Source organism: Cyprinus carpio, chromosome A12 (assembly GCF_018340385.1).
Source record: "Cyprinus carpio isolate SPL01 chromosome A12, ASM1834038v1, whole genome shotgun sequence".
NCBI lineage: Eukaryota > Metazoa > Chordata > Actinopteri > Cypriniformes > Cyprinidae > Cyprinus > Cyprinus carpio.
The window spans coordinates 14,336,771-14,361,175 of NC_056583.1; the positions used below are offsets into that span (position 1 = coordinate 14,336,771).

A 24,405-nucleotide genomic window follows, 5' to 3' on the forward strand; every position below is an offset into this window, starting at 1 on the left:
ACTAAGCGTAATCATAAATATCAATAAATTAATCATGTCTGACTGCAAATACCACATTTTCAATGGCACTGGTAATCATGTTAGTAAATCATGTTGACACAACGACAGGTGTCAATATTAATCTAAAGCGACTGCTATATCAGTCAACATAAGAAACCACAAAAATGACCACATGCACCTCTAAAGAAGAAGAAAAAACTCTTACATAAACCTCACTTCTTCTTTTACAGTGACCAAAAAAGTACTCTCTTCACTGGTAGGTGAACGATATATTATTTGTATATTATGTTCGGTAAACAGGGCACATGGGCTAAGTATTACATGAACAGGTGGGATTACATAGAGAAAAGTTCTTCTGAGAAAAATATTTTTTACAGCAGTTCGAGCAATACCTTTCATTTGCACTCAAAAATAGCAAGACATATGGGTCTAGCAGTCATGAAAGCTGCAACTAGCTACAGATTCAGCTTCTCAACTCATAGTAACTTACAATGTGTACGGAGAGAAAGGAAACAAAGGGAAAGCATGCCAAATAAATAAAAAGACACTCACTGCTTTTTTCACTAAATGCATTGGACTAGCCCATGTCATGGACCTAGTGTCAACTTTGTGGGTGTTAAGGACAAACGTCAAAAGACATAACTGAAAAAGAAAAAACCCTGGCTGATGATACATAACGGAAAAGCTATGTCAGGTGTACTTCTGCTACATCAGAGGGCAAAGTTGGAGGCTGCAAAATAACTATTTGAGGAAGCTCTCCACTACCACTTTCAATGTGGCATTTAGAATTTTTCAGAAGAAGCCAAAACGCAAGTTTCCTTGAAATCAACCTGAGTGAAAAAGGATCCTGTAAGCTTTCGGTTTTATGCTAGACGGCTGATGAACAGCCAGGTCATCGCACTTGCAGGTCCCAGTGGAACAATTCACTGACTCACCTTTTCTCTATTGACCATGACAGATTTCACAGACAAAAACATTCAAATGGCTCCTGTTACAGAGCAGACATCCATAAAACATTACAAATATGCCTGAGACAACTGAGGGAGGAGGGAAAGAAAGAGAGACTATAAACAAACTAACTTAAGAGAACCTTTTCTTTTTATCAGACTTCTTACTGATGCTTTTTCTTTTTGTAAACACGAGTTATTGCCATCTGGATGCACTTTGGCTTGAATGGACAAGTGCTTCGTTCTGCTGTTTGATAAATATCTTGAAAAGGAGACATAGAGTAAATGAGGGTGGGTTAGTCCATTTGATTGTTTACAACAGAAGGAGCGTCATTGATTCTCTCTATGTTTATAATCCAGCCTAAGCCTTGAACTATGGAACTCAGATTCTCCCACACTGACGTTAGGAAAGATGAAGGTAACTGCTGAAATCACATTAAGGTTCAAGTACATCTAGGTTATACGAAGTTTGGTCACCTCAAAATGCACAAGGCAAAATTTCCTATTGCTCATGTAAATTGTTTGGGTTATGAGTCTGTTTGCTAGACATATAAAGGCACACAATAAAAACACTGGGTTAACACTAATTCGAAGATGCTGGAGAGAGGTCTTTTTCTGAATGTTTTTTTTTGCAAGGCCACATGTTGTTCACATAAGTGAACTAACCTCCTACTGCATTTAAAAAGGGAAAAGGCTGTGACTGTGAGCCACTCCTATATAAATACAATTGTCTAGATTTAAAGTTTGAGTCTCCAACTGAAGGTGTTTCCCAAACCCTGTTCCCCTTTCACCTCTCCTTATGCTTCCTTTCTACCCTTGCACTGTCCTAATGCCAAAAGATCAAATCTATATCTTTACCTTTTGAAACAAGTGGAAAGTACAAACATTATGCATATGTTATTAAAAAATTTGTAAAAATTGTACCTTTTTTACTTAATTGTTTTTTTTTTACCTAATTAACAGCTTGTCACTGGGACAGCACCCTTATAGGGACACCATTAGGGCCTTTCGCACCGCAGGAACCTTTTCATATTACCAGAACTAATTGTGGAACTACCCACTTTTGGGCATTTTCACACTGCCGGAACTGGGTGCGATTTTAGTACCGGACTGCCTTTTTCGAGAACCGAATTAGCTCCTTCTCTGGAGAAGGGTCTAACCAGCACAACTGGTACTACCCGTGACGTAAGTAGACATTGATTGGCCAGAGGTATATACGAAAACGCCCTCACCTGCCTTGATTTAAAACGCCGTGTAAACATACTGTAAACAATGTGTCAACTCATTTCGCAAGTATGATGAACAGCAATAAATATACGGCTGCTGAAGTGCAGGCTGCCAGTTGTCCTTGGAGATTCTAAGTCGTCCTTCCCGTTCTTTCAATAACTTTACGTATACGTCGACATTCCATGTCCATTATTGTGAAACCCCCACAACAAAAACACAGCTCCGATCACAGCGTCCTCCATCCTCCTGTTGTTAACGTTGTGCTTCTATGTTAACGTTGTTGAAAGTCGTGCTCAAATGACATCACTGTCGACCGGCTTACATCAGGTCCTAGTACACACTCTTGGTGTGAATGCAACCCTTCATTCACACAGTTCGTGCAAAATCGTCCAGTATTTTAGTACTGTACTTTTAGTTCTGGAACTAAAGCTGTGCGAAAGGCCCTACTGAACCCTCTTTACCCCTAAAGGGTTCATATTAGTACCTTAGAGAAGAAATATGTACCCCTTTAAGGTTGTAATATGATATGGTACTAACATGCACCCTTTAATTACAAAGGTGTTCTTGAGGGTGCTGCCCCAGTTACAAGCTGTTGTACCCCTAGAGGTATGATTATTGAAAATAAATTCTGAGCATGTACATGCACATTCTCACATACTGCCAGCAACTTTAATTAATATGCGTAACTATGACAAACTGAAAAAATGGATGGAGTGGCTGGCTAAACAAAAATATTCTGAACATATTCTGAGTTTATCAGCACATTGAAAGCTGGAATTAAAGTGTAATTCAAAATCTGGATTTATTTAGCTTTAAGATTTTAGAATAAAGAAAGTGGCATAAAATTATTTTAAAAAGTGACACTGACCATGTAAACTTATTTTGAGTTGTTTTTAAAGCAAAAGGAAGATATATAAAATACTAAGAACTTTTTAATTCATGTTACTTTAGGAATTTAACATTTTCATTCAAATTTGAAATGCTAAAAAATACAAAAACTATAAAAGCAAAATAAAAAAAAAATTGTAAACAATCATTAAAAAAAAGTAAAAATCTAAATGAAGCTTGGACATACTGCCAAGCAATACTGTATGTCACAATAAGTAGAATAGCAAAATAATTTTCATTTTTTAGCGACATGTCACTTTATCTATACAGTGCAGTGTCTGTATACACAGAACAAACTGAGCTACACAGACAGTTAACCACACACCAGAGTGAGAGCTGATGAGTGAGACTTGTCGTTTGTTTACCTGTAGTATTTTATTGTGCATTGCATACCTTCACTTTTACTCTCTCGGCAGTTCCAACCTCATCTTATCTAGCATCTAGTTTAATTACAGTTAAATATGTAGGCTAGATACAACACTGTCTGTCACCGCTGAAAACCTATAGCGCTAGTCCTATTGCATTGGTATTGTTTGGGAGTAATGCCCATTTGCGTGCATGAAGAAGATTACAGCATAATCCCTGTTCAACTGACTACGTCGTCTGCCTCAGATTTCCCGCAGTTCCTTGAATCTAATTTTAAAAAAACGCCGACTGTACGCTCGTCATAAAGTAGGCGGTACTCTGATTGGAAACTGACATTTTAATCGTCTCTGATTGGCTGCATTCTCAGACGCAAACCGGTGTTGCCTGAGCCGTACCATTGTTCTTAAAAGGGGTGGATGTGGAACTTTGTTTTTTGATTAAGAGCAAATATCGAGGGTGTTTTGCTTAAATATTACGCTTTATAACAAAAAAAGCATGATTTTATATTAAAATGTATAATTTGTGGTGCACTGTATTGCGTTTATCATAAATATCGCACACTTCCACTTTGTAACAGCCACCTTTTTGGAATTTGAGGTCTCGCCCAAAAATGGCTGTGGAGAAACAGTTACGAAGATGTGTCGATCTACTCACCTAATTAATGTGGCGCATGCTCCAAATTAACCAAGAGTCCTCTGATCGAGCCGGAGGACGTTTCTGGAAGGTGAGGCACAAGATGTTCCGTTATTTCCGTTATTTCGTGCAGAAAAGAGGAATCCAATGGGCTCACCGTGCAGACGTGTTACGACTTTATTTTCAGCCAATAGGAATACCAGAGCGATCACAGGCCAGGGCCTTCAAGGATGTGTTTATGCACATAAAACAACAATAAATCAACACTGAACATCAAACTACATTAAAAACAGAGCTTTAGCACAGAAACTGCAACGACAAGATCTTAAAAAGAATTGCAAAGTTCATATTCGCAGTGAGGGGATTCATCTCTGTGCAAAGTAAACAGTTCTCATGCAGTAAAGCGGTTTAAAAGTAACATATTGTATTAACAGAATAGTTACCTCCATATATAAATTCTGTGTATTTGCATAACTTGTGATTGCAGAGACATTGTTGATCTCTTTAAACTGCACTGCGAGATGTTTTCATCCTTAATTAGTTATCATGACATAAAGTGATTAAACTTTTTCTACTATCTTTATTTTAAGTGAGTAACTTACGTGGGACTAATATTTCACCGAATGTCAATTTCTGAGACGATATTTCATATTCACATTCATGGCTGTCAACAGGTGCTATCAGTGTTGATATTTACTTGTATTGTTATAGTAGCATTTCCCGCATGAGCACCTTAGTAACGATGGCATGGAATGAGTCGAAGTAGTAATAGTAAGGATTAGGAAATGTAAGATACAAGATAGGGCTGCACGATTAATCGCATGCATTTGTCATGCGTGTCTCATCAGTAAAGCCGGTTCCGTGATTAGCGGTAAATATCCGTCACCTGTTTTCAAATGCACCGGGAGTTCATACACAGAGCCGTAGTTCACTGACAAGCTACGCAATATCGTGTTCATAATCGAATGCGATTTATCTCAATTATGAACAGAATATTGCGTAGCTTGTCAGTGAACTACTGCTCTGTGTATTAATTGCCGCTCCCGTTTGAAAACAGGTGACAGACATTTACCGCTAATCACGGAACCGGCTTTACTGATGAGACACGCATGACAAATGCATGCGATTAATCGTGCAGCCCTAATACAAGAGCTTATTTTTCTATAAATTTGCTTGTGGAAGTATAATGGTAATATTTGTGTGATAATGATGTAACTCACTGCATGGTATTGTGATTGTTTGTATGTGTTACACCCACCTTTTGCATAGTTTAGAAGGTAGAAGGGCAAAATATTTGCTTTGGGTGTGTATATTACTTACCTAATGCATTATTAGACTTTGGAAAACTCCCTTTATCATACTGTAATATTTTTCTTATGTGTCTAGCTATCAGTTTGTCTCTGTCAGTGTATTATACATGCATTGACCCAGACAGATGCCTTTTTTCAAACAATATGTGAGCAGTTTGCTCCAGTTTGTGCGTTATGTATGCCTGTATTTCAAAGGACTGTGTTAAAAATAGGATTGTAGTATTCTTTCAAAGTATTTCCCACAAAGTTTAGCTTGTTACACATATTAAAAATAGGTTCAGAGCTGAAACACAACTCACACCTACACTTCTGATATGCAGTACCATTGCAGCCTACTAATAGTGTTGCTGAAATATCTGCTGCTTTCACATACAGTGAGAAACAGGCCTAGCTCATCAAATCTAACAAATCAAAGTTAAGCTATCATAAGTGAATTTACCAATCTGTGATTGTTTGTTTACGTATGCATGCATAATCAATGAGATTTCAAACTAGCAAATAAACCTGGTTGGGAGTCCAAATGTTAAATTAATATTTTCTCAGTTAAGCTACAAATCATTCTGGACATTAGATTGGAAATTTGCCCCAGGTATTACTGTGGAACATCCTCTTATTTATAATGGCAAGGTTTGCTGAATAAGAAGCAGTGTCAGGAAAATTGTCTCAAGCAATTTGTTAAATTCATAAACGCAAGCACATACCTTGTTGCAGTTTTTGGTGATGAGACTTGGCACTTCAGATGAACTGAACTAGTAAAGGCTTTACAGTAAGGTTCTGTCAGACTGGAAACATTTTGGAAATCAGAGTGGAAGCCAGGTTTATAACATGTAGGATTGTAAGCAAGCATTTCCAAGTGATGATTCTGTCGCTTATCTTAAAGCTAACCTTACATGAGTGTGAGTGTGGTGAAGTTTGTTTTTTTTGTTTTTTATTTGTTTATATTTGCTAAGTTACTATGTTAGAGACAAGAATATTAAGACTTAAATGGTACAAAGGATGCATTTGTTGCTACAGTCCTTAAAAAGAAAGTAAAGGCATGTTTATGAAAGACAGATAATGCATTTGATGGCAGGTAAATTTTAGTCTGTTCGTCACAAAAAGTTACTGTATGGCTTAAGAAGGCTTGGAATATAGTGTTTTAGTTGTATGGACTACTTTTATGGTGTTCCACAACAGAAAGTCATAAAGATTTGGACATCAATTTCATTTTTGGGTGAACTGTTCCTTTTAGAGCTTTAGAGTCATGCTTTAATAGCTGCAGAGTTAAAGATGTGAGCAGAAATGCTTCATAACACGACACAATATGCTACTGGAAAATATTGGTCCTTTTAAACGTTTAGAAAGGGTTAACAGGAATTAAGAAACGCCTTTTCTGCTCAAGTAACATTTTTTCCTCATCAAAATATTTGACTTTAAATCGAAAACTTCTTGAGAGAAATTTAGGGGATCGCTGAGAATCTTCTGATGGTTATGGTGTAGCTGTTGGAGGTTGGAATTCATTTCTGTGGTGTCACTGAGCACATTCTTTCAGGGATTTTGCAAAAGGTTATTAAATACACCTCTGCACGGACGTGTTGCACGGCAGGGAAGCGCACACATGCACTCTCCTTTTGGAGGATGCTGAGGTTTATTTTGGCAGTTGTCATGATGTTGTGTGGTTTCACATGTGGTGAGAGAGAGGGGGGAGGGAGGGAGACCCATTTCATAGCAGAGATGCTTATTTAACATTTCCGGACAATCAGAATCATGTCAACATCACTGCATGCGCGTGCATACACACATACAACATTTATCCCATACACACAAACCTAGCCAGAAAGAGATAGCTATCTTAAACTCTCCTTCAACTCCTTGGTCGGTGACTTTGTAGTGATTACTCGCAGGAGACCGTTCACCTATTTGCACAGTGCTCGAGCAAGATGTGTGTGGTCAGAAATAAGGCTTTCCACAATTAGGGATCAAAACTGTGGAGGAATCTGCACTGTAATTACTGGGATTGTTTGGAGCAGATGCAGAACAAATGTCTTTGTTGTAGCAGCGCAGAGCTTCATGGCAAGGTGCGATGTGTGGCCAAAGTAAACATGTGAACATGGAGCCGTGCATATTTCATGCATAGAATTCATTTCTTTGTTGAAGGGGACCAGGTTTGCTGTGATCACATGATTCAGAATTTCCACCATAATCTGGCATACTCAGAATTCAAAGAGGTCATGTGTGGTGAAACCTCATAGTTTCCTGTTTATTTTACAGGCTATGGAGGGCATTCAAATATTCTCTCACAATACACGTTTTTTCTTTTGTTTCTTTTTTTTGTAGCTTTAGAGACAAACCTGACCTGTTTTTCTATACCTGAACCTATACCTCTTTTACTTTTTTTAACTTCTATCATAATTTCCACGTAAGACAGAAAGGTTTGGGACAACATGAAGATGAGTAATTAATGACAGAAATGTAATTTTTGGCTGAATTAAGCACTTTTACAACTGTGAAGACATCATTTATGCTATTTGGAAATTAGTGGCAGTCTCTGTATTTGTGCTTTGTTCCAAAAGAATCTTATGACATTTACTTATTTATGACATCACATATAGTTGTATTTTTTTTTTCTGCTCCAGAAAGGTATTCATCCTTAAGAAAGCATTCACAGTATTTAAAAGCAAAGCCTTTTGAATCAATCATGTCCGTACTTATTCAAACTAGTGGCTCATTTACATTGAATAGTTTTTCTTTGTCATCATCAGCATTATCATCATCCTTATTATCAGTAAAGGGAAGCACCTCACTAATCATGGCCAGATAGTAAAAGTACACTGATTACGCAGGAGACAACACTGCTTCTTTCACTAAAATATCTGTGCAGCAGAAACCCACCTTAGTATTAAAAAAAAAAAAAAAATACAACACCTTGTACAAGCAAAGTGCATAAAAGTGTGAATTATGTATGTGGTGGTATTGGACTGAGGGCAGAGTGGCTGTGGTAATGGACTGGTGAATGTTTCATTTGCTGCTGTATTGCATCTCACAGCAGCGTGTAGGAAACTTTAAGAAATTCTTTTGTTGTCAGGGTGCTAATGAAGTCATTCAATTTAAGGAGCTTTCACAGGAGATTTGGGGGCAGGTCTCAGTCCATTTTTGATGTTAGAATTCAGTTTGTTTGGCGTGCACCTAAGTCCGCATGAACACCAGCCTTGTGTTATTCTGCACCTTTCTGTCTGTTTGCACATCTGGCCATTATCATTTTCCCCCAGTTCTTCTTTGTAAAACTATTGTGGATTTGTCTGGTTGCATGGAGATCATGAGTGGACAGGCTTTTATTCAAGCCCGCTCATAAATTCTCAGTTGGCTTGAGATCTGGACTGTGGATTGGCCACTCCAGGATATTCACATTGTTGTTTTTAAGCCATCCCTCTGTAGCACCGGCTTTATGCTTTGGGTCATTGTCTTGCTGGATAACAAATCTTCTTCCAAGTCGCAGGTGTTTTGCAGACTCCATCAGGTTTTTTTCTCCAGGATTTCCCTGTGTTTTGCTATAGTTATTTCACCCATCCACCTCACGAGGCCCTCCGGGGCCTGATTCAGAGAGGCATCTCCACAGCATGATGCTGCCATAACCATGTTTCACAGTGGGGATTGCATCTTTTCAATTCAATTTTTTTATTTGCATAGCCTACTCCTGGTCAGACATATGTAGTCTACTGTATGTTATATAATGTAGTTTATTGCATTTCTCATAGCTGCGGTCTTCAAGGATAAAATGCATGTCTTAAAGCATATCTTGCAATGCATTTGTAACAGGCAAATGTAAGTGCAGTTGTGCGTACGATGTAAGTAAGATATGCATTTCAAAGTGTAAACCGCTTCAGTGATTATAATGGGAGTTTTTGACTCATGCCCTCTCAAAAATAATAAGTGCATGGTCATTTGGTACCCAAGAATCTAATTATTGAAAACATTGATACTTTTTTAAGCATTCTTTAATAAATAGAAAAAGTTTAAAAGAGCAGTGTTTATTTGAAATTTACATTTTTTGTAACACTGTAAAAGTCTTTACTGTCACTTTTTATTCATGCACCCTTTCTGAATTAAAAGTATTATAATTAATCTATTTATTTATTTTGCAATAATTGCTAGAAATTGTACAGGTATAATGTACAGATACAAATTCATAAACATTTTGCTTGTAAACAGTGGCGTATGGTAAGCAGCATCTCCACAAAAGTGCACTTTTCAGTCAGTCACAAGCCATATGTCTGCCTTTCTCTCCTTCGCTCGCTCTCTTTCAAAAGTGAATGATTAGTTACATATGGAACTTGATCAGATAAATCAATCCCTTTTGTTGATTACTCACATCTGGGCCCACCTTCCCAGATAGTGTGTAAGTATCTTGCACAATAATGTTGTTTGCCAGAAATGATTGTACTTTAACATGCAGGTAGTCAGCCAAAACTATGTTGGGGGAAAAGTCAAAATGTCTTTATACGGCTCATTTGAGAATCCTTGTTGCTCAACTCTTATAGGAAATTGGCTGCATTGCTCCAATACTAAATAAAAGACACAGCTATTTGTTTTATATAACAATATTGTTATGACATTATGACCTTATTCCAGTGAAAATCAGGCCTAACCATTTGGGATGACAAACAAATGCCAGATAGGAAGTGCTGTTTAGTTTATAGGTGTTTTCAGTGTTACTCAAGTGAATGAAAGGAAACAGTGAAACACCATAATGACGGTTCCCACTGGTGCTCTTTGTGTCAGGATCTGTCCTATATGATTTAATTCTCTAATTAATTTGACGTGGCATGTCCTTGTTTTTCAAACACTCCACTATTGCTTGGACACAAACAACTCTTTGTTTTTCCCATTTCGCATGTTTGTACCATTCAACATGATGTTTTTCTTTTGTAGTCATCATCCGTCCCCGTCTCTCATTCCTTCCCCTTGTCCACCTGAGGAGGTGACTGTAGAGTGACTCACTTGTTCCAAGTGTGGTTTTGTGGTGGAGTGAGTACTGTCTCAAACCTTTCCTAACTTCAGAAGACTTAAACCAAAACCACACGTAAATCGTTACTGCCACAAACCTACAAACTCTTACACACACGGCATGGGGTTATGAAACCTGTATCTGCGAGGATGGAACAAGCTGAAGAGATTTAAATAGAGGAAATAACATGGTCTGTAAGGTTCCATGAAGATCCTTAAGTGGCATTTAGTCTTAATGCTTGTCTTGTTTCTTGCCTTGAACTTGCCATTTTTTTTCTTTACATGTTAACTTCTAAATTCTTAACTACAATTCTCAGAGGGTAAGATCATGATGTCACTCACTTTTGAAATAAATCATGACTTTTGGGCTGAACATTTAAATTTCTTTAAAATTATCAGTAATCAGGCAGATAATTTGTTTTTTAATTTATCTGCATCGTTTGATAGCAATTCTGAAATGAATATATCATACTTTACAATGTTGTGATGCTTGAATTTACTTCAAAGCACTTAAAATGACTGATTTTTCATTTTGTAGAGTTTATGTAATTTTTTTTATTTACAAAAAAACAGTACACAATCTTAATATCGGTTATTTATTGTTTTTCTGCATTAATAGAATAACATGAAAATAATTATAATTTTTTTTAAACTTTTTATTTTCCTAGTTAGAGCTAATCAATGGCTTTTGTACAGTTATCTATCACATGTGAAAGGAGAAACTGTTTTAACAGGAATTAAAAAAAAATAAATCTATGAAACTCTACTCTGCCTTAACATTTATAAAAGCACAACTGGTTTAAATGTTTCTGATTAAAAATTAACAAGCTCACCATGACAGTTAATAGTGTGAATTTCAGTTTTTTACATCTAACTCCTGCTGTTCCTTCAGCCATCTATCAGTGCACCGTTCTGTGGTCAGCTACAAGATAGCGTCATTTAATGTTGAAATGTTGTCCTTCTCCCCAGTGACGGATCTTTAACACGTGGTCCACCCTCTTCACATTAAATTGATTGAGAGTTACCATTGTGGGGGAGATATTTGCTTTGGCCAATAGGGCAGGGGTGTGGCCTCAAGATGCAGTGGACGGTGTATGAGCAACAAGGTAGTGTTTTTTTCAAAATGAAGCTTATCATTACATAAACTCATGTTATGGCCTCAGAAGAACCCAGTAGGGTTATGTGTGTGCATGTATGTCATAGAGAAAGATAATATTAGTTCGATACATTATTATGCAGATTTTGCCCCAACATAAAAGTGGAAAATGTAAAAAAGTTGATTTATTTGTTTATGTAAATGATATTATATAAACTAATTAGCTTACATATTAATTTATTTAATTTAAATTTAATTAAATTAAATTTAATTATTCATGTTTATGTCATTTGTTGTTTTTTTGCTTATTTGGTTGGTCGATTAATTAGAATCAAATCATGATCAGCCCTATCCAAGATTGCTAAGGCTGGGGTTTATTTGTCTTGATAGTTTATAGACACTTTCTTTTACTCAACCCATGCAACTACACGCACTTAAATAATTGGCGAAGTAACAAACTGTCCCATTGGTTCAGAAATTTTTTACATGACCTAAACATTAGAGACTTTCATACCAAAATGACAATTTAGGTGTAAGCTTATGTTGTGACTGTTCCTGGAGAATAACAAAGCAGTTGTATTGTGGTTAATGATGGCCTGAGGTTTCCGAGCCTGAGGGAGTAGTGCGTTACAGACCAAACAAAATGGAAGCTGATTTTGTTTATTTTTGTTCTGTTTGCACATAGACCTGTCTCTTGCTCTCCAGTGAAATGCGGTTTACAGTGCTGAATTCAGCATGTCTGAGGAATTGTTGCAGTATGCGGTACCTGAAGTGCTGACTAGAACTACTTTGTAATCGGAGTGATTTGCCAAGTTGGTGGTCTAGCACATTAGCCCATTCAGTAATGATTAAGAGCACTTATTTAATTGCATTTTGTTTTTACTCTGGCCTTTTTCTTATATTTTAAATATTTTACTATTCAAGTTATACTAAGAGCATTTAAATTCAAAATTTAAGAAAAGCGGTGAACCAATTATTGGTCATAATGTCCATTTCTAATGGTCCATTTATGTCCATTTCTAATGGCTGTTTCTAACAGTTAAAACCAGACTTGACTTCAATTAGATCTTGTTTATAATGAATTAGGAAGCATGTGAACGGATCTAAAATTGATCATCCACAAGACCTAAAGGCATTCTGTGCAAAACTCGGATGAATGAATGTAAAAAAAATCCAGCAGCAAACACATCTTTCCATATTTCTTAAGTTCAATCTGCAGACTGTTTAGAGGCAGCATGGCTGTTGTAATGAGGACATTTATGTCGCTCTGCATCAGGCGCATGCATAAATAAGCGGCAGGCTGCCTTTCTGTCTGAATGCTCTCTGCCAGCTACATTATTAAAATGCATTTGTGTGGGTCTTATTTAACTTTTTGTCAAGGCCTGTTCTCTTTTTCGATGTTCACCTGAAAGTGACAATCATGGAGTGACTCTTCTTGTCAGTGCGCTATTGGAAATGCTGTATGGTTGTAAGCTGTTAAGCTGTTTTCAGTAAAGCTCAGCTTGCTTGCCATTTGTGTGTAAAGTCCTTCATTCCAGACCTGGCTCAGTCAACTGGGGACTTGGACATTAGTCGCCATCTCTCAAAAACACAGAAAAATGAACTTTCCGCTTGTGCTGTGATTCTCAAACTTTGGAACGCAGTGAATATTCATGTTCAGTCCAATATTCAGTATTCAAGGATTCATTACAATGATCGACATTGACAGTAATTTTAATTTAAAATAAAAGTTCTCTTTAACTTTCTATAATATATCATGGTTTCTGCAAAAATATTAAGCAGCACAAATGTTTTCAAAAACGATAATGATAAGAAATGTTTCTTGAGCGCCAATTTAGCAAGATATCTGAAGGATCATGTGACACTGGACTGGAGAAATAGCCGCTGACAATATCGGCCATCACAGGAATAAATTATATTTTAAAATATATTAAAATAGAAAAATTACTTAAAACTGCAGTAATATTTCACACTATGTTATGTAAAAAAAATGGTGTTGACGCCAAATTGCAGTTGTATGGTGTATTGTAAAACCATAGGTGGTAAAATCTTCACAAAGGATTGTTTAGTAACAAACAGCCAATCAGAAACTGAATAGTGCTTACCTAATTAAATATTCATGCACTTTGTCCAGCCACAAAAACTTTCACACATTGTTTATTTTCTGGATCTGATATAAATGTGATACTGTTCTAAATTGACAACAAATTACGCATTTTTTTTTCTTAGTACATGGTGACGTTTTCAGAGATGGACAAGCGGTTCTTAGAACAGGTCACATGTCCGACACAAGCTGTGTTTGTCCAATCAATGTTATTGACCTCATAAATATGCAAATGATACCATTAACATATAGGGTTTACAAATGTCCAGTGTGACATCCCAAATCCTGACTACCAGGATTGCATTACCATGGTTTAGAAAGGCCCTGGGTTAACTTTTTTGGCCCTAACATTTCACTGTAGTGACTGGATGGTACTTGGTTTTGGTTCTGATCTGACTGAAGATTGTACTTGGGTTTAAATGCTTGGGAACCGCTTATCTAATGCATTTTCAACAAGTCTTTCTCTTTTAAACACAAGAAATAAAATCACGTATCTGACTCAGGCAGACGCTGACGTGTGGTGGTCTGTAGGTTAATGCTGGCCGGCTGTGGTGCAGTATTCTCAGGGTTTTAGGGGAGAGATGCCGCGGTTCAGCGTGTACCTGTCACTACTAAATGATTGCTCATTTCCTGCCACGGGAGGAGGGGTGGGGAGAGCAGTAATAGCACACAGCTGCCAGAGCTGGATGCTACCTTTCCTCTCCTCCGCTGTCTTGTTCTCTTGCTATTTATCTTTGTATCTTCCTCTCCTCCTCTTTCCCAGTCTTTTGTGTTATTTATATGCAAGATTGTCTCTGGAATGGCAGAGGTGGACACACACCCATGGTGCCTCAGCGTGCATGTTCTCCACCTAGCTTAATTTGCGTGTTTGTGCATACACACATGCACGTCAAAGTGTGTGTATGTTAGGGGGAGGATTGGTTTAAGGAGGGGTCAGTAACAAATTCCATCCCGGTTCCAAACTAGGTCACATGAGCCAGAATGGAAGTTTAGCAATGACCAGCTGTAGTCCACATTACGCAGCAGGAAAAACTAAAGCACAATCTGTAGACAGGACAAGATATGAGTAGCAAATTATGAATTAGTCACAGTTGACAGCTGTCTTTTTCACAATTGGACCAGAGCTGCATTTATTCCATCAGTTCTGTCTAGAGATGTTGATATGTCATTGTTTTCTTATTGTGTTTTTATGATACAGATTTTTCGTTTTTACTTTTGACATAATGATAATTTAAAAAGACTGCAACAAAAAGACATACAATGCACGATTAATATTAATTTAGCATTCAAACGTGAAAACAGTGAATTACTTGCAATTTATTATTCTTGTGTAAATACATTAATAATACCTCTTTACAACAATAAAAGGTCAGTGTATAGTTTAATTACAGTTACAGTTTATTTAATTGATTTTATCCCCTATGGGGGCATCAGATGATTCTTCTGTTTTGACTTAAATATGGGTTTATGACATTTACTTGATTGATGATTTTATGCCTGCCTGATAGTTGCATTATAGCTGTATAATATCCAATTAATTATAAAAAGCTGTATAATATCCAATTAATTATAAAAGTGGTAGGCTAAAAAATAATAATTTTTCATTATTGGCCAGACCGGGTCAGCAGAATAAATATAATCCTTATTGTTGAGCCCTGTATGCTCATATAAGAGCACTGGCTAAAAAGATATTGTATCCACAACTTGACTCATATCATTGGAAAATGATAAAACATAAATCTTCTGAATATCTCCCTATTTTTTTGGCCAGAGAAAAGAGTGCATGTCAGAGTTTCCATGGGCCATTGAAATGCACAAGTTAAAGAAACCACAATCCTCTTCGACAGCAGAGGCGGTGATAGAAAGCCTCAGTTATTTTGTTCAGTCTGCCTGGGGTTTGCAGAATATTATACTCGTGTTTAAAACTGGGTACACTGAGTGACATAAAATGGGACGAATCATCTCTCTTATCACAGCCGCTTTATTTATTAGTCTGCCGAAAAGAGTGCCAACGTCACGCTACATAGAATTCCCAATGTACTCTCGGCAAGCCCTGCTCATGATGTGTTTGTTATACATATTTAAAGTCATCTGAATTTTATTTCAATAAATTATGTCACCCCAAGGATATGCTTGAATCGGTTTCCCATACACAGAGCAGTGTAAAGCAGGGCAGACTGTTCTTTCATTTCTCTCGAGCTGACTGATAAATAACAAACATTTTTTCAATGCTGTCCATCGAGCATGTCTGCTGTTTTATCACCTGGTCAGATTGCCAAACTAACCTCTTCTCTTTCCTTCTCTCATTCCTCCACTCACTTAATCTCTCTCGCTGTCCTCCTACACACGTTGTTTCCTCTTTGGATATTTCATGGGGATTTCTCCATGGAAATTTTTTCTCTGCTACATGCCAATTTTGGGTTCTGAGGTAAAATGTTATCTTTGCGATTAAGTCAGAAAGCTGTGTAATTCTGGATGGGTTTCTGAATTTTTATGAGTTGGACTACATTTAAAGGGATGGTTCAGTCAAAATAAGCATTTTGTCATTATTTACTCACCCTGGTGTTGTTCCAAACCTATTTTTTTGTAAAATAAAATGTTCATTATTAAACAGTCTTCAGAGAAACAGAGCAAAATGTAAGTATAATCTTGCCCTAGTGAGCTGTTGACTCAAAAACCACTACAGATGAGTCATTCAGTTGAGTGCATGAATCATATTTAAGTTTTGATAACAACCCTATATCATTCCTAACCTGTATGGCTTACTTTCTTCTGTGGAAGAAGATGTTTTAAAGAGTGTTGGTAACCAAACAGTTTTGACTTGACTTCCATAGTATGGATAAAAAATTTAAAGTGAATGAAAATTTGGTAAAGTATTGTGACCCATACTCAGAATTCGTGCTCTGCATTTAACCCATCCAAAGTGCACACACACAGCAGTGAACACACACACTGTGAACACACACCCGGAGCAGTGGACAGCCATTTATGCTGCGGGACCCGGGGAGCAGTTTGGGGTTCAGTGCCTTGCTCAAGGGCACCTCAGTTGTGGTATTGCTGGCCCGAGACTCGAACCCACAACCTTAGGGTTAGGAGTCAAACTGTCTAACCACTAGGCCACGGCCACGGACCGCTTTACTTGTTTGCTGCTTTTTTTGTTTGATCATTTTTGAGTTTAACAGCCATGGTCCCTATGAGCCATTGTTGTATGGGAATGATCTGTGATTCTGTGTGAACTATTACTTTTATCATCACCTACCAATAATTATCACACCTGCTCCTTTTTAAGAATATTTAGTTGCCTGAGTAGAACTAATAACTAGACTATTTCTTGTTATTTGTGCTTGTACTGTTGCATTCTGTAAGCTCCCGTTCTTTCTGTAAAAATCCTAAAAACCAGTGAACCTTGATGTTTTGTCCTTATTACCATAGGCCCCCTTCCCCTTATAGGAACTGATCACGTGACACAGCGTGTGTAGGATTGTGATCATTGGCTGACTGCTTTATGAAGCCGAGCTGTTTCCTGAGCTGTCATAGGTGATGTTTGAAATGCTCAGTATCACGCAGAAATGTCCTCTGGCTGGAGAGTTAGAGAAAAGAAATGCTCTTGGCAGTGCAGACATGAATTGATTTGAAATATTTATAAAAATCGATAAGAACACCCTGCAGCTTAACTTGTCTTCTTATCTCCCCTGTGACCGTTCTCTGCCTCTAAATAACTCTCAGAAACAGCACTGTACCTCACTGGTCATTATATCAAGTGCAAGTTGCTATTAATATGGTTTGATTACTGATGGATAGGCCCACATGGCATCAGTGCCAGCAGAAATCTGCAGAACATATTTTTACCCAAAATCAGCACAGAAAATATGAAAACTAGGGTTGTAATGAATCACTATGCTTTTAAATTAAGTAAATATAAACTGTTTTGGTGGCTTGTACTGTGTGGAAAATGAAATGGTCACAGTGGAGTCTTTTGACTAAGCCTGTTTCCATGTTTTTCATAAAATCAGCATTTATTCTTTCCCGGCTGCTGCCTGTACCTATGCTGACAGGTCTCCAACCTTGTATTAGTGTGGAAATAAGTCAAATCCTTTATGTCTTGTTTTTCTTGCATTTTTTTTTCCCCTCTTCTCTCTCACCCTCTTAAGACAGGAAAGGGTTACTTTCCATGTTTCCTGTCCAATTCCCCCAGCTCCAGCTCCTTTCGGATCACTTTCTTCATACTAAACATTCCCAGGCTCCAATAACCTCCTGGCTTCCTTACACTGGCCAAGAGAGATCCCAGGTGAGAGTGTGGGCGAACCTCCTGTTTTTAAGGATAAAAATCTCTCTGCCTTTTGCCTCCTGACAACGGTGGTGGTGAAACGTGGTTTCTTTTTGAGCTTTCCTTGATCGCAGACATGGGAAAACAGTTATTTGAGAAATCTATACCAGTCATTTGGCTCAGTGTAAGGCCAAGCTAATTGGTGAAACTCAAGTTTTAGTGCTCAAGTGAGCAATGTTGTCTTGTCAAATACTTCAAGCAATAATTTAGAACCAGAACATGAGGTAATTCTCTGCTTCATCCAGCGCTTCACCTCATAGATGTTCCAGGGAGGAAGAAGAATTGAAAGGCTTGTCATTGGATTTTGGAGCTGTCACTTATGTTATCATGGCAGGAGATGAAACAGCAGAGGTGGCCTTTGATCAGTCTTGCTGATAAAGATGATTTAGCGTAGTCACATGACATGCTATACATCCTGTTGAGGGGTTTAGAGTTTAGAGGAGAACTCTTGAAGAAATAAGACATATCTGCTGGTTCATATTTATTTCATATTAATGCTCCCTCCTTCCCAACAGTAAATGTATAATAAACAGAAAATAATCTTATCAGCATGTTTTAACCGCCCACTTCCAATAAGACACATTGTATGGTCAGGCAAATAGTTTGTGTTTTATAATCCTGATGTTCATCTTTTCCCACGGATTCTCTTCCAACTCTTTTTCTCTCTAAGCACCTGACAGATGGATGGAGAAAGAGAAAGAGAGAGATTTGGATGTGCGATCACCCCCGCTTTGACCAAATAACGCCAGTCTTTGTAAATGGAAACAGGGCCGAACGGAACAAACAGCAATGTTATTTGGGCCTGACCCAGTGATGGACCTGGGGAGACAGTCTAAATATAGTCCTGTGGTGTACTGACTAATTGCCCCGTGAGCAGTAATCATTCCCAGCCTCTGAAACCTCTTAAACTGCAAAAAGAGTCAAGTCACTGCTGCCCCCCTGCTGTGCTGGAGCCAAATACCAGAACGAGCAGAACTGAGCGAATAGATCCGTACAGAGATGAACTGGAAGCTTCTCTATGTTTTCAGGTGCCTGCCTGCACAGGTGGAGTTCGTTTGAACAGGATATGATCAGGACTGTGTATTTTTCTAATGTTGCATTGCATTTGAACTTCAGCTAATACACTTGCGTAACAAATAAAACAGAGCAGTCACATTTTAAAGAGGGTTTTGGCCAATGCAATCCTTTTTGGATCTTTTAGTCTCTCCCTTAGATTATTAGAGATGGGAAACAACTTTTCTGGTTCCGATTCCATAAAGACTCTGTAAACACCATTATTAATGTTTCTTTGACAAATGCTTTCAAGGAAGAACCAGTTTTTTTTTTTTTATAAATCTAGCTTTTCTTTAGTATTTTTGTTTATAATAAATATTCATATAGCTGGTTGACTTCTTAGGAAGCAAAATAATCAGACCATAGTTAATACTGTGAAAATGAAAATAAGGCAGATATTTAGAATTTTTTACTTTATGTTTTTTTCTTGTATTGTACTCCGGAGCATGTTTTGCATATTTGTATCTGCATATTTATTTTCTGCATTAATTTAATCATAGTATTGATAAGCAGAAAGGTTAATAAACTTCAACTACAAATAAATTAATACTATAATTAAGTAATGCTATACATTATAAACAAAAATATTCTATTTTCAGTTAAAAAAATTGTAGTTTATTAGTATTTTGTTTAAAATATACTATGATAAAATTATATTATTGTTTATAATACATTATAAACAAACAAATGCTAACCCTTGTTTGGGGGGAGGGGTATCTAGTAGTAGATATTTAGAATAAAAGTAGTACTGTGTATAAGTTTATTTATATTTATTGTTAACTGTTAAATTTATTGTTTATTGTGTAAATCAGTAGAACATTGTAAAAAGATTTCCCAGACCGCCAGCGTTAAAGTGCAGGGCTCCGTACTGCGACCATTTTTTCTGCTGGTGCGAGTAATTTTTTTTGAACGGTCGCACTGGCCGTTCCTACTCGCGATGACCACTGCATTGTTCAACTCGTAAGCGCTGCCATTTCTGTTGCATATGAGAAACATCAAATGGCAGTGAAACGAAGGGAAACTAAATCACGCTACTCATTTGAGCTGTGCAGCGTGGACCACGGCTAGAAAGGATGAGGACCACTCATCCTTTCTAATCATCCTACTACTTGTCCGCTTGATCCTATTCCATCTTATCTCCTTCAAGCCATTTCTCCTGCAGTTGTACCTGCACTCACTCACATCATTAACAAATCCCTTCACGCTGGTGTTTTCCCCTTTAACATTTAGACAGGCTCGTATAACCCCACTACTTAAGAAACCCACCCTCAACTAATTTCTTTTCCATCTCTTTTGGAGAGTTTCAGTTCTTCCTTTCTTTGCAAAACACTTAAACAAGCTGTGTACAACCAAGTATCTGCCTTTCTCACACAGAACAACCTCCTTGACAGCAACCAATCTGGCTTCAGAAGTGGATATTCAACTGAGACTGCCTTGCTCTCAGTTGTTGAAGCCCTAAGACTGGCAAGAGCAGAATCCAAATCTTCAATACTTATCTTGCTTGATCTGTCCACTGCTTTTGACACGGTTAACCACCAGATCCTCCTGTCAACCCTATTGGCAAAGGGCATCTCAGGAACCGCACTCCAGTGGTTAATTCTCACATATCAGATAGGTCCTTCAAAGTATCTTGGAGAGGTGAGGTGTCCAAGTCGTAACATCTAACTACTGGGGTGCTTCAGGGCTCAGTTCTTGGACCACTTCTCTTCTCTGTCTACATGGGCATCATTATGTTCTGCCATTCAGTTTCATACCACTGCTATGCTGATGACACTCAACTCTACCTCTCATTCCATCCTGGTGATCGACGATAGCTGCCCGTATCTCAGCTTGTCTAACAGACATTTCTTGCTGAAAGAAAGACCATCATGTTCAACTAAACCTTGCCAAGACAGAACTGCTTGTGGTTCCAGCAAACCCATCATTTCATCACAATTTCACCATCCAGTTAGGCACATCAACCATAACTTCTTTCAAAATCAGCCAGAAAACTTGGAGTTATGATTGCTGATCAGCTGACTTTCTCAGACCACATTGCTAAAACTGTCCGGTCCTGCAGATTTGCTTTATTCAACATCAAGAAGAACAAGCCCTTTCTTTCGGAACATGATGCACAACTCCTTGTTCAAGCTCTTGTTCTGTCCAGGCTAGACTATTGCAATGCTCTCTTGGCAGGTCTTCAAGCCAGTTCTATCAAACCTTTAAAATTAATCCAGAATGTGGTAGCAAGATACATTTTTAATGAGCCAAAAAGAATGCACGTCACACCTCTGTTTATCAGTTTGCACTGGCTAGCAATAGCTGCTCGCATAAAATTCAAGGCATTGATGTTAGCCTACAAAACCACCACTGGCTCTGCACCCCTTTACCTAAATTCATTACTTCAGACTTACATGCCCTCTAGAAGCTTGCATTCTGCAAGTGAACGTCACTTGATTGTGCCATCCCAAAGAAGTCAGTTTTACGGACTTTTAAATGAAATGTTCCCTTCTGGTGGAATGACCTGCCCAACTCAATCTGAGCAGCTGAGTCCTTAGCCATCTTCAAGAATTGGCTTAAAACACATCTCTTTCATCTTTATTTGACCCTCTAAATCTAGCACTCTCTATTCTAAATCTATTCTTAAAAAAAAAAAACCTTGCACTAGGGCTGGGCGGTATAAAGAGTTTGTACAATATATTGATATTTTCTTTATAAGCGATTCGATATGAGGCAATACAGTTTATATCGATATGCAATAGTTTGATACGAGCGCAATATAGCGGATGACACCGACTGAGCTGCTGCAGAGAAAGTGTATAATACAATTTGTTCTAAACATGTGAAAAGCTTCATATTAAGGCCTTTAAAAAACTGGTAAGACATAGTTTATAGTTTCGTTTGGCATATTAGTTTAAGAGGCTTGGTACGTCATATACTCTGACAGAAATGCTGCGTGTGCCGCTGACAGAGACACTAGGCTACTCGCGCTGTTTAATGTGTTTGAGATGTGCTGTCTTCCTGAATGCATAACTTACATTTCATAGGTATATTCTCCATCTGTTAATGTTAGAAAGCCATGGAAATATTTTCATTTTTCTGTCAGGAGTGCATGAGGATTCTCCGCTAAACTTCACTTCCAGTGAACAGACAGAGCTCAATTAAATAGTAGCGCAATAATTCAGACTAAAATATACATTTCGATGAAATATTTGTAGTTGGACAATAAATGTGACCTGTAGAATTTTAAACTGTAGAAAAGTATCTATTAAATACTAATTTTTTTTTTTTTTAAATCCCAATACAAAAACGAAAATACCATGATATATACCATATATTGCAAATCAGCCAAAAAATACAGAGAGATGAATTTTTGCCCATATCGCCCAGCCCTAACTTGCACTCTATTCATTTGCTGCTTGTTTTAAAAAAAAAAACTAACTAGCTTTCTAATCTTTTTGTGTTTTCTCTGTTTTCTTTTCATTTATTATACAATTAACAAAAGCAAGAAAGACCTCTAACACTTGCTCTATTCTTTTTCTATTCTATCTTTTTTATTTTTATTTATTATATTATTTAAAAAGCCCTTGCTATGTGTACTGCATTAAGCTAACTGACACTTGTTATAGCACTTGTATATCATTGCTCTTTTGTTGATTTTGATTGCTTCCATTGTCCTCATTTGTAAGTCGCTTTAGATAAAAGTATCTGCTAAATGACTAAATTTAAATGTAAATGTTCAGAATTAATAAACTTTTAATATTTTTATCATGTGTAAAATTACTGATTAACATGATGGATAAAAGCAGCTCTTTTTTTTTTTTTTTACACCAATATACTATGGCCGTAGTACTTACAGAACTTGATGTGCTGTTGTGGTAGGCCAGTTTCAAATCGAAATCCCATATTTGGCACACTGCCTTTGTCTTGTCCTCACTCAATTTAAAGTGCTCCCACACAGCTGAGGTCTTCTGCATTTTTCTCTTCTGTTCCAGATTAAATGAATCATGACGTTCATGACGTTCACTCATGGGTGATTCATATTCAAGTGTGAATGAGAACCGTTTCGCGGGGGATGCCAGGTGTTCTAAAAAAAAAAAAAAAGAGAAATATTGGAATCTCAAAATTTTGAATGCTAACCCACCGAATAAATATTCAAATAATTGAATATTCTGGTCCATCCCTAAACCTTTTGAGAGAGAAATTCAAGCAGTTTTCAGTTACTTTCAAGCATTTCACACAAATGTTTCCAGCACTTTAAAGCTCCAAAATGATCCAATTTAAATGTTATTTTTAATGGCATGACCAAAATATACTGTGGTGAACAAACACTTGTGTAAAAAATAAATAAATAAATAAATAAATAACATCAAATCACCATTATAACCTGTATGGCAGCTGAGGAGCACTTATTGGCTTATTAGTCATTCATTTATATATACTTTTTCCTTTATATTTTGAAATGATAAAATATCAATTATAAAATCACTATTATAAAATATCAAATCAACAAATCAGATTTTGTCAGAGTTTTGCTCTTTTTTTTTTGTGTATGAAGTAAGAAAAGTTACAAAATGCTTTGTACTCATAATCACTGAAGTTGTTGGTCAGTTCCATATAAGACTATAGAAGAATGATATCTATAGGCTACAGTGCTCCTAGTAAAAATAGTTAGTCTGGAGCCCTGAAGCGCCATGGCTGTCTTGCTCTTTGTGCAATCAGTAGAAAGCACTCTGCCTGCCACGTAACATGAGATACTACCTGCTTCCGAGCAGAGCTACACAAACCTGTGACCAAAGCTTAACCTGCGGTCTCACATAGGAAGTGGCCGCCACCCACCGGATATCCTCCTAACTCCCACGGCTAAATAAAACCGTAGCGCAGAGCAGCTGATAGCGAGTGAGATGTTCGCCCTCTGCTGCTTCAGCATGTGTGATTATGACACTGCTGCTCGATCTGAGTGCGCCACAAAGCCTATGTCTCTTCCTCTCTCATTCACACTTGCATTCTGCATTGTAGTTGGAAACTTCCTCTCCTTTTACATGCAATGATAAGAGTGCATGCCGTCTGTAGAGTCAGTGGTGGTTTAATGATAAACAAACAGAAAGGCAGCCATGAGACAAAGAGTTTCCTTCCTAATGCTCATTTAAATTTAGACATTGCATTCTTAAAAGGACAAGAATGAGGTCTATCTTGACTTACCCAGTATTGTTTTCCTAAATTCCTCAAGGCTTTAAAACATAGAATTAAAAAACTCATTTATGATACACAATATAGCCCAATTGAAACATAGACTACTACAACAAATAATAATTTAATTGAGTCAAAATGGTTTTGATTTGCCAATGAAGTGGCTCACACTCACACGCTGCCTTTCATACCCACTATAGCTGCTTTTAACACATTGAGGAAGTTGCAGTAAATCATGACAAAACAAGGAAGCATGTAGGAAAGCGGAAGTCATGAGTCAGCATTAGTCCTTAGACTGCTGT

The 24,405-nt window shown here is 37.4% G+C and overlaps 1 protein-coding gene across 6 annotated transcripts in view; it reads left to right on the top strand.

Moving 5' to 3' along the window:
* The first annotated feature begins 3,905 nt into the window (after window positions 1-3,905).
* The window catches only part of LOC109099453 (zinc finger protein 438), a 41,974-nt gene continuing 21,474 nt past the window's right edge, over window positions 3,906-24,405 (top strand). For 2 of the 6 annotated variants that reach the window (XM_042767737.1, XM_042767736.1), the window contains exon 1: window positions 3,907-4,152. The gene's annotated coding sequence lies outside the window, so the exon portion shown is untranslated. Of the gene's footprint in view, window positions 4,158-10,279; window positions 10,376-24,405 lie in introns of all 6 variants that reach the window. The other 4 variants (XM_042767731.1, XM_042767730.1, XM_042767735.1 and 1 more) reach the window with 4 other exon arrangements.